The sequence below is a fragment of the Phalaenopsis equestris genome, unplaced genomic scaffold, assembly GCF_001263595.1.
Source record: "Phalaenopsis equestris unplaced genomic scaffold, ASM126359v1 Scaffold000507, whole genome shotgun sequence".
In the NCBI taxonomy this organism is placed as follows: Eukaryota; Viridiplantae; Streptophyta; class Magnoliopsida; order Asparagales; family Orchidaceae; genus Phalaenopsis; species Phalaenopsis equestris.
In genome coordinates, this window is record NW_018164947.1 from 253,112 (window position 1) to 265,413 (window position 12,302).

Here is a 12,302-nt window from a genome sequence, read left to right on the forward strand (position 1 = left end):
GACAGGTGCAAGGGAACTGTTCCAGTTCAGATGTAGTGAAAATGGATTTAGAACAACATCCAGAAACAACTGAGAGAGTTAAAGGTTCAAATCCAACACCTGGTGATTCTATTCCAAATGATATGTAAAATTATAATATAGTCAGAGACAGGCAGAGACGCACCAATATAAAGCCTCCTAACAGATTGGGTTATGAAGACTTGGTCTCTTATGCACTTCTCATCAGCAGCGATGATCCAACCACTTTCAATGAGCTATCACTAGCCAGGAGAAAGAGAAATAGATGGGTGCAATGGTTGAGGAGATGAAGTCTTTGCAGAAAAATCGCACATGAGAGCTAGTTCCGCTTCCTGAGGAAAAGAAGGTTATTGGTTGCAAGTGGGTGTACAAAAAGAAACCAGCAGCATCAGAAAAAGAAAAAGAAAAGTTCAAGGCTCGACTGGTAGCAAAGGGATTTTCACAGCATAAGGGGATAGATTATGATGAAATCTTTTCTCCTGTAGTCAGACATACTTCAATCAGGGCAGTGCTTGCATTAGTAGTCATTTGGGATTTGCATTTAGAGTAGATGAATGTTAAAACTATTTTTTTGCATGGTGATCTAGAGGAGCAGATTTACATGGAGCAACTAGAAGGGTTCACTCAACCTGGACATGAGCATCTGGAAAAGAAGGTTATTGGTTGCAAGTGGGTGTACAAAAAGAAACCAGCAGCATCAGAAAAAGAAAAGGAAAAGTTCAAGGCTCGACTGGTAGCAAAGGGATTTTCACAGCATAAGGGGATAGATTATGATGAAATCTTTTCTCCTGCTCGACTGGTAGCAAAGGGCATAAGGGGATAGATTATGATGAAATCTTTTCTCCTGTAGTCAGACATACTTCAATCAGGGCAGTGCTTGCATTAGTAGTCATTTGGGATTTGCATTTAGAGTAGATGAATGTTAAAACTATTTTTTTGCATGGTGATCTAGAGGAGCAGATTTACATGGAGCAACTAGAAGGGTTCACTCAACCTGGACATGAGCATCTGGAAAAGAAGGTTATTGGTTGCAAGTGGGTGTACAAAAAGAAACCAGCAGCATCAGAAAAAGAAAAAGAAAAGTTCAAGGCTCGACTGGTAGCAAAGGGATTTTCACAGCATAAGGGGATAGATTATGATGAAATCTTTTCTCCTGTAGTCAGACATACTTCAATCAGGGCAGTGCTTGCATTAGTAGTCATTTGGGATTTGCATTTAGAGTAGATGAATGTTAAAACTATTTTTTTGCATGGTGATCTAGAGGAGCAGATTTACATGGAGCAACTAGAAGGGTTCACTCAACCTGGACATGAGCATCTGGTTTGCAGGTTAGAGAAATTGTTGTATGGGTTGAAACAGTCTCCAAAACAATGGTACAAGCTGTTCGACTCCTACATGATTCAGATTGGCTACAGGAGATATGAGTATGATTGTTGTGTTTATGTGAAGAGTCTTATTGATGCTTCTATTATTTTTCTGTTATTGTATGTTGATGATATACTGATTGCTGCAAAGAATATAAATGATGTTCGTGATTTGAAAGCTTTATTGAGCCAGGAATTTTACATGAATGACTTGGGTCCTATGAAGAAGATTCTTGGAATGGAGATTAATCGAGACAGAAGCTCAAGACGATTATGTTTATCTCAACGAGGCTATGTTGAGAAAGTGTTGGACAGGTTTGAGATGAGCAAAGCAAAGCTGTAAACACTCTTTTGGCAAATCATTTTAAGCTTTCTTCAGAACAGTGTCCTAAGACATACAGAAATTGAAGACATGGCAAAGGTTTCATATGTCAGTGCAGTTGGCTGCTTAATGTATGCAATGGTATGTACTCGTGTCCTGATTTGACTCATTCTGTTAGTCAAGTCTACAAATACATGGCTAAACCTGGAAACGACATTGGGAAGCAATCAAGTGGATTTTCAGGTATTTAAAGGGTACTGTAGGACATAGAATTATTTTGGACAGCAGCATAATGATCATTCAGTTGTTGGGTGCGTTGATTTAGACTATGCAGGTGATTTGGATGACAGAAGTCTACAACTGGGTATGTGTTTACTCTTGGTGGAGACAATTCAGTCTGTTGTGGCATTATCTACAACTGAAGCTGAGTACATGATAGTAGTTGAAGCTGCAAAAGAAGCCTTATAGCTTGTTGGGCTAGTAAAAGAACTGGGCATTGAGCAAGGTGGAGTTCAGTTGCATTGTGACAGTCAGAGTGTTATTTATCTGACTAAGAACCAGGTGTACCATACGAGAACCAAGCACATTGATTTCAGGTATCACAAGATCAGAGAATTGATTGCTTTTGGTCAGATATTGTTGCAGAAGGTTCATACTGATGAAAATGCAGCTGATATGTTGACCAAGCCAGTTACTATCAACAAGTTCTTGCATTGTTCGGACTTGTTGAATGTTTGCAGTTGCTAGAGAAGCATGGTGACCCAACCCACTTCTGATATGTAAAAACGTGCATAGCCAAAAATTCGTCACAACTTTTCCAAAATTATAAAACCCAAAAACTATACAATGTCACACTTGGCTAGTCTCCTTGATGCTCCTTACCCCTACCTGAAACACAATATATAAGAATAAACTAGGAGCTAACTAAAATAATCAATGTTAAAATAAGATTTCACAAACAGAAAGAGAACGTGCATACTCAACTATGGCTAGTATAAGTGATGGTCGTATATAAAAAGAATACTTTAAGCACATGAAAAGTAAAGAAGGTTACAAACATAATAAGTAGTAACAAATTGTAATAAGCATGTATTTCAATCATCCCTTGCACAATTGTATGATTATTTTTAATTATTTCATACACAATATATGTTGTCTTAGAAATATAACTTGTACTTGCAGAAGTTTTGACTTAATTCATTTATTTGAGCGTCAATCAACTCGTTAGCCACAAATGTTGATAAAGGTTGGTCATCTCCCAACATAGCAATTATCAACACCACCTGATACCAACAGATATATTTCAGTCTCAAATTGAGAGTTGGGAATTATATAATTTCCTTATTATATTTACTTTCATTGATCATCAGCATGATAATCTACCTATCACATCACTTATGACATTCCTTAATCATATTATACATTAAAGATCATTTTTATATGCATATTTAATCATATAGATGTACTTGCAAGTAATTTTATTAATGAACATGCTCACAAGTGTAAGAAAATTAGTAAAATAAGTAGTGTTTACTCAAATTTATTTAACATATGCAGGTATTCAACAATATGCATAAATAGGTATTCAACAATATGCATAAATTTCTAAATACAGTTTCATACTAATATATCACATAATAATCTTATAGAAAAATTCTTTTCTTAATTTAATGCATGATTATTTTACCTAAGTTGACGAGAACCCCACAAAAAGTTTTTCAAGTTTGCCTCACGCTCATCGTCTAGAATACAGTGTCCGGAATCATAATTTCCTATGCTTTTAAGAAATTCTTAAGTTAGTCACTAATGCAATGCATAAATAATATTTAAGTAATGTTCCTACCTCAAATAGGTTCCTTGTATATGAATACAATCCCTACTTAATGATTTAGGTCAAATCTGCAATCCCCCGTTAATTAACAATCCCATGAAATTACAATCAAATAAATAAATGCTCTTTACATTAATTAAAATAAATACATATATTTATTTGATTATAAATAAAAATATAGATATAAATAGTTTATCTCAAGATACCGATTTCTCCAAAGTCTTCCTCCCCTTTCCTCCTCTTCTCCCTTCTTTCCTTTTCCATTCTTCCCCCTTTCCCTTTCCATTCTTTTTCCTTCTTTGTTCCACACTAATGCTGCCACCGAGAGCCCAACATTCAGTTCCGCCTTGCGCACCTCACAAGATTGTCTGGATCACAATCATGTCTCCTGCGTTGCTACAGTCTTAGTGAGGGAGGCTTATAGGAAGGATGGAAATTGAGGGAGAGGAAATGGGAGGTACCAAAATTTAATCACATATATGTATATTATGAATAATATTAATGCTTAAATTTCAGCAATCCAAAATCTATTAATTAATTTTAATTAATATATTATTTTAAAATTTTATAGATCAAAATATATTGACTATTTATATATAGTGTTATATATCAACTTGATCACTACAAAATATAGAATTTTATAAAAAAAATTTGAATGCATTTCAAAAATGAGCAAAAGATTGGATAAATTATAAAATGATTAAAATGTTACATGAATTGAGCAAAGTCATGCAAAAAGAATAAGTACAATTTTATAATGATTCAATTTTGCCATATTCACCAAAGAATGCTCACAATCAACATTAGTTCATAAAACTCAAAAATACTTTAGGTCATCTCATAATGCATGGAATAATACAATTCTTGCTCTTATCAGTATCATAAGACATACTATAATGTGTCTCATTAAAAATATGAATGGCATAATCATTTATGGAATGGCGGTCCAAGATCTCATCTAACATTAAATTCTCCAACATAATTCAACCCAGCTAAAACTCTTGCTGAAAGTACTGAAGAGTTTATCAATGAATTATATTTATTTCAAAGAAAACTTGAAAAAATCATCACAGGTTTCAGTTCAACCACTTCAATCCTTAACACTGCACTGACTTCAATGGTTAATTGACTTTTTGTTAGAGCAGTTAAGCGAGGTGACATAATTAAACTTTAGCATGACTGTGAGCCTAATGATTATAGCCATGGGGATGAGCTTCACCCAGAACTCGAACGAGAGACATCCTTGGAGGTTGTTATTGTAAAGGAGCCTCAATTACTATTACTTCTTCCCAAACCTTACAAAAGGAGATGCAAATTAATCATAACTTCTTGTGTTAGTAGCAGCTACTTAATAGGTTGACTGCTATCTACAATTGTTACCATCAAATTGTTATATGCACACCATATTGTAATTTATAAGCCACCATCACTTTAAGAGTATTTAATTTTCTATAATGTTGATTAAATAAGTACTTATGAAGGGTGGCAATGCCATAAACATATTGATTATACTTCAAAAAACTATTATGTATATGAAAGAGATCGAAAGGATATCCAAAAATGGTTCATCTCCTCTACCATGAACGCTAAACTTCCATGCAATAGGCTTATATAAAACTCATCAAAGATAAAAGTTTGATAGGGTCCAAGGAAACTACTGCAGCATAGAAATTAGGTTCAATTAAATTTAAGGTTTATTTCAATTATTTCATTTAAAACTACGATTTCTGGAATTATTTTAATTGAAGATAGCTTAATTATCCTTTTGAATACTATTTGATCTAAATTTTAAATTAATTAGGTTTAGATGGAAATTTGAAATACTTAATATTTTCTTTTTAACCTTTAATTTAAAATAAAAAGCTAATATTTTGGATTAACTGATGAACAAATTTAAACTTCGCTTATTTTACCCTTATTATCTCTGCTAGCAAACTCTGCCACCCGAATATCTTCTCATTATGTTATACCATGTATCCATGAGCCATTAGGGATCCAGGTTAAAGCTATAGATAATGGTTAATAGCTCTATCATTATCATTGGCTATATCGCAACGAGTTATGGTCACATTGTGAATAGTCACTTCCGATTGAATCCAGTTAAATGATGTCTAAGGTGTTAAACCAATTCTTCATAAATTTCATTGAATAACTTATATCATGTAACCTTGGGTATACCAATTTTCCTTCATAATCCTCAAATTAAAGCATCTATCATTTGTTGTACATATCCAAGCCATCTCATAGTTCTAATCACATCATCTTCAATAAATATTACTCTGTCCTTCCCTCTAATACAATCATCCCATAATTTATCATCCCTGGCTTTCTCACACATTCAACTTACTAATCCCATTTCTATCAACAAAACTTAGCTATCAATGATTTTTATATCCTTATATTTAGATCGATACAACACTGTCAATCAAATTATGATTTTTATATCCCTATACTTAGCTATGAATTTAGATCGATACAAAACTCCCAAGGAAGTTCTATATTTTATAGCCATCTAGCTTCAAATTCAACTCTAGAAGTTATAACCTCATCCATATTTCCATGCTCATATATTAGACCCAAGATACTTAAACTATTCAACTTAAATGTCACATTAGCTTCTAATAATATCAAATGATATTTTCTCACTATAATTTATATCAAAGAGTCATTAATTGCTCTAATTTACTCTAAAGTCTTTATCATCTAAACATTTCCTATATTATCCTAGATTTTCACTTATTTCAATGAATATCTCCCTACATAAAACTATATCATGTGCAAAAAAAAAATATAAACCAAAGCACCCCGCTTTGAACATTTTTGTAAGCCTTTTCAAAACTAATACAAAAAGATACAAACTCAATAATGATCCATAATGTATGCATACCACAATTGAATATACTTGAAACTCTCCATAACCACTTCTAACACTAATCAACGCTCCAAAATACATATCATTAATAATAACATCTATTTAGCACACGCATTTTTTGTATTAAATTCCACAAACGAAATTATCATGCTAATTGATCATATATCTATTAAAATAAATAAAAATCAATGAAAATCTTTTTTTTTCTTTATGCTTCTTTAGTAATTGCCTCAATACAAAAATTGTTTCTCTAGTAATTCTTTTTGCCATTAAACCAAATTGGTTCTTTAAAATTGATGTCATATTTTTAATTCTCTATTCAAGCATTGTTTCTCATAGACTCGTAAGTTTGATTCCAATATAATTAACACAATCTTGAACATCAATTTTGTTCTAAAATATTCATAACAAAATCTTCTTCTCCGACCATTTGTTACTTTTATTGTCATTAAAATTCTATGGAAAAAAATTTGGTAAGCAAATCACAACATTATCCTTTATAACTATCCAAAACTAGATAAACCTCAAAGCTTATACTAATAGATCAATGTAATCTATTAACATACATAAACATATAAATTTAATCAAATAAGAAATGCAAGACTAAACTCAACACTCTCACATACCACCCTTAATAAAGAATATATCAAATTAATCAAGTGCCTATAAATTCTATCACATAACTCACGAACCAACAACACCAACATGGAGTAACCGAAGCTTCCTAGATCATGACAGAGTTTACAAGCAACAATCAAACAAAAAATTGTCTCGATCATTGAAGCATAAGCCATCCTTAGGTATAATAAGACTAGTTAGGAGCACATAATAGAACTAAGGTAAAACCAATATATGCATTAAAGGTTGGGCACCTTTTCCACAAATGCATCACAACTAACCACTGATATATCCATATTTGTCACCTACCCATGGCAGCCAAAACCACACTTCAACCAAAGCAATGTGATTTATGCAAGAGCTACAAGCAAGATCAAGCAACTAGCTCAACATAATCATGCACAACTAAACATAAAATGATTATTCAGAACAAATACAGCATCTGGATCATCAAGCAAACAAATTATTTATGGACAAAAGTTCAACTAAGAGTATGATTGCATTACCAATGTTAAGATTTTAATCCCCACCAAAAGGTAACAACAAGTGGGCCTAAAGAATTTTGGCAAGATCAATATAAAACATTCTTAGGATTTAAAACGTTGTCATGAAGGAGAAAAAAATATTAACTTTAATGTTCAAAACATGAACGCCTGAGCATGTAAAGGAAAGCCGGTCCAAATCATCACTAGACTACCCCAAATATTTGCGTACATAAGACATACGCAGCGCTGCGTACGTCAGGGGTTATTCAGGGGGTACAGGGGGGTTATATTCGGGTTATACCCCCCTATAACCTCCGTGTAACTCTCTTGTAACCTCCGTGTAACTTATTTGTACCCATGAAAATACAGACGCGCGGAACTCATTTGTAGGTTACAGGTAGTTTACAAAAAGATTAAGGGGGATGCAGAGGGGTGTAACCTCGAGATAACCCCCCTGTACCCCCTGAATAACCCCTGGACGTAAGCAGCGCTGCGTACGTCTTATGTACGCAAATATTTTCCCTAGACTACTCCTGCCGGACGTGTTTCTTTTAATATTATTTACTCAACGCCTTCTTTCACCTTGTAGGATTAGTTCATTCAGCTCTTAAAAATCACGTCTGCATTTTCTTTGTTTCATACATCTACAAAAATCTTCTATTGTTTTAAACAAACAGCACACGTACTAATAGAGCAAAATCATGGCAAATAAAAATAGACCTAATCAAAATCATCAACATACCTAGAAAATCAACTACATTCCTTCATGTAATCCAGATATATGTAAGCATTCACATTATTGTTAAATCAATCTGCAAAAAGTCACAAAAATCACATAAATAACAATGAAAAAACTTGTACTCACCAAACTCCAAAGCAAAATTTCCCCGCCAAGAAATCACCAATCCATTTCATTTATACTCAGAAGTTGGGATAGGAGTGCTGGCTGAATCAAAGCTCTCCAAAACCTCCGTCATGGCTGCTCCACTCTTACTTTCCTTCTTCCCCCCTAATCCAAAGAAGCCTCCGAACCAACTAGACAAGGAGAACCTGAAATCTCCTCAGCTGCAGCAGAAGCCCCATCACCACCCATCGCGAAAACCCAACGCGGGATATTCCAGGACCGGAAGATTCCCGGGAGGACTGATTTGATTTGTTTCGTAGCCTCACTTACATAATTTTTCCTCTCTTCAATTCCTAAGTGCATTTAAATCCAATAACTTCTCCCACTTAAAGTAAATCGCCCGTTTGGGGGTAAAGATTTCCGATTGTGCCCTTCTCTGCTCTCCCTCGCTCTCGAGGGCCCGATCTTCCTTCTTCCTTCTGCTTCTTCACCCTCACAGAGATCGACACCGAGCTATATTTTTTGTAACGAAAATCCCCACTCTCGCCCTCCCCGATCTTCCTTATGTTCCTTCTCGCCTCAAATTAGGTAGATTTTCGACCCTCACATTTTCAGTTACATTTCTCTGATATGTACATAAACGGAGTGTTGATTACCCGTAAATTCACACCATATATGGGAAGGGAGAAGAGAGACAAATCGAGAATGAGAGGTTTTGAACTTTGCAAATAGAGAGAAAATGTTAACGGATTTGATTGCCTCAGATTTTTGGATGTTTATGAGCTTGAGTTGGTATTCATTACATTGCATAAGTGGCTACATATATGTTTTATAAAACCAAAAAAAAAAAAGGAAGCTACTAATCACGGCTTGATAGATTGCTTCCTGTAACATGCATTATACAGAGTGTGGCGTGATGTGGCATTGAGGGTTCTAAATTACTGGATAAAAACATCCTCTTTCCTCCGTATCAAATTTTGTTTGGCCAATCAAATTCAGAGGTTCAATTATAATATAATGGGGCAATTACATACATACCACTCAATTCGAATGCAATTTTTCTTATCAATTTGCATAGTGTTTACTTCCACTCAGAAACAGAAATTGCTTGATCATACTTTTGGTGTTTGTTTACTGCAATTTGCTTGATCATACTTTTTGGTGTTAGTGTTAACTTCCAGTCAGAAAAGGAATTCTGGCAGCGATCATGTGATTGTGACACCTGTGTTAAAGGATGATATATATTGTTCATTGTGACAGAGCTGTTTGGAGAGTAGGGCTAGGTCTTGTTCTTTCCCTGCCAAATGGTGTGGTTAATGTCGTTAAATTGTGTTTCTGATGCAAGTTTGTTTTTGTTCTAATGCAAATTTGTTTGGTAGTAGATCTTGAAGCATTTGGTTATAAGCTCAAATTTTTATTTGGTTGAATTCTTTACCTTTTGCTGAAAAAGTGAGTCGGTCCTCATGCATTTGGTTACAATTGCTTCTAAGAAAATCTTGGATTCAAATGAAAGTAGGGGCATTGCACGCATCTGACAGTTTTCACCAATTGGTGGCACAGGCTTTTGCTTTTTGTTCTGAAATATCTTACATTTTGAAACATTCTTAAAGTAATTATTGGATAGGCAAGGCATATGAATTTTAGATGATTAGGCTTTACCACTTCGCTATAGGCTTTAAAATAATTGGTAGAACTCATTTTTGTCTACCAAAAGTTCAAATAAAAGTTGCATCATCATTTGTTAAATTGTTTTGAACATTCATCTCGGTTCAAGAGGCTGGCATGCTTTGGAAATCATAAACTTAGCTTGTCGTCTTGATGATTTCTATATGTACATAGAAATAAGAGGGGTGTAATGCTGATGATGTTGGCACTTTAATTCTTTTCAATCTTTCAAGTGAGGATTGAATCTATTGTTTTGATACACTTGATAGCATGAGGGAAGTTGAAAAAGGTTGTACTTTTAGGTGCCAAATTGTTGAAAACCAAGTAGTTGGGAGAATCTAATAATTATGGTGATCTAAGCCAAATGTGTATAACAGGCATGTATGAGGCATTTGAAAGTTATGATTGTCAAATTTGTATTCTACTCATTTATATTCTTCTGTTTATTTATAATTGTTAAAAGAACAATACAATTATTGAGTAAGATTAACAATTGCATATGATAGTTAAGACGGAAGCTATCAAAATGGTTTACTTTATTGTATGAGGCATTTGAATCATATTTGAATTATATTTGGATGTTTATTTATAATTGTACGAGGCATTTGAATCATATTTGAATGAAACAATTGAGACGAAAACTATCGAAATGATGCTGGAACAATTTTTAAACAAGATTTCTATTTTCTGCGTATGATGCATATATGTATGAAAGTTTCTGTTTTTTTGAACGGATGCTGGAACACTTTTTCAACGGATGCTGGAACACTTTTCAAAATGATGCGTATGATATTTCATGTTTTCTGGTTGACTTGCTTATAGATATATGCATATATGAAAGTTTCTTATGCATATATGAGACTTCCATAATATGCATGCCCATTTATCTTTACTTGTTACTTCATATTCTTCAAATAGGTATTTCTATGAACACTTATGTAACATATTCAAATGGTTTACTTTATTAAGTTCAAATTTGCCTTACAGTTTGCTCATCTCACTTATGCATGCCCATTTAGGCAATTTTTTTTTAGCCTTCTTTGGTTTTATTGAACAATGGTTTAACACGATATTACATGTTGAGTTTCACTGTTTAACCATAAATTCTTCATCTAGTTTTAACATGACTAAGAAGAATGAATGTGGTATGTCAGCTATGTGGGATAAATAAGTTATAAATACTTTTTGCAATATATGTATTACAGCAATTGAACTCAGAAATAGGTCAACCGCGTATTTCAATAAGGAAGGTTGGAAAAATATTGCGAAAATGTTCAAAGAATTGACGAGAAGGGATTATGACTAGCTCAAATTCAAAAATAAATTGGATCAATTGAAGAATTAGTGGAAAATTTGGAAGGAGCTAAAACTTGGATCCACCGAGTTGGGTTGGGATCCTGTTAAGCAAACAATTGAAGCTCTGAATGAATGGTCAGTTTGAGAGATTGGAGGTAATAACTACACTCTCATTATGTTTGTTCTCGTATTTTTTTGTGATCGTTGTACGATGTTTTCTCAGAAAGACAGTGGAGCTGAGGACAGACGGCATCAAAGTTTTAAATTAAACATTTTAATATTTTTAATTATACTTGAAATTGTATTTCTCTTAATTTTATTTCTTTTGATACTTAAGAGAGAGTGAGCAGTGTATTTTATTTTTTTGAACTGATCTGTAACAGTTTGAGGCTTTTGTCTGTGTATTACTTCTCTGATACAGTTCTGTTGCAAACTGCTTTACCAAATATGGGCAGAATGGTTATTTATCCAGCAACAGTTGTCAATAAGTTATTATGAATAAGCTCCCCCAACCAACAAACCAGCTTATTATGATAATCTACAGATTATCAAATTATCAGAATAATCAGTTTATCAACAGATTATAAATAATCAATGGTTACCTCAAACAAACCCTAAATCTGATCCGGACGTGAATTTATTAATTCTAGATTTAGGAAACCCTAAACCATAAATCCAAGAGACGACCAAACAAATACAGGTTTACAAGGATTAGAATGTTTAGATTAATGATTGACTTTCCACTTAAAAAAAATGCAAAATAAATAAACCTTTGCAATGTTTGGAGTAACTATGGTGATAGACAATATTAAATTCGGAAGTCGAAAAAATTTAAGACAAGTTATTGAACTTCGACAACCATAACAGCCTCAATAGGTTGTTAAAGTTCTGACTTCAACCTTAATTGTGGTCGACTTGAAAAAAATTTGATCCAAAATTTCGCTCAAACTTGAGTCTTCTATCTTGATCTACTCTTTATATGAGCCA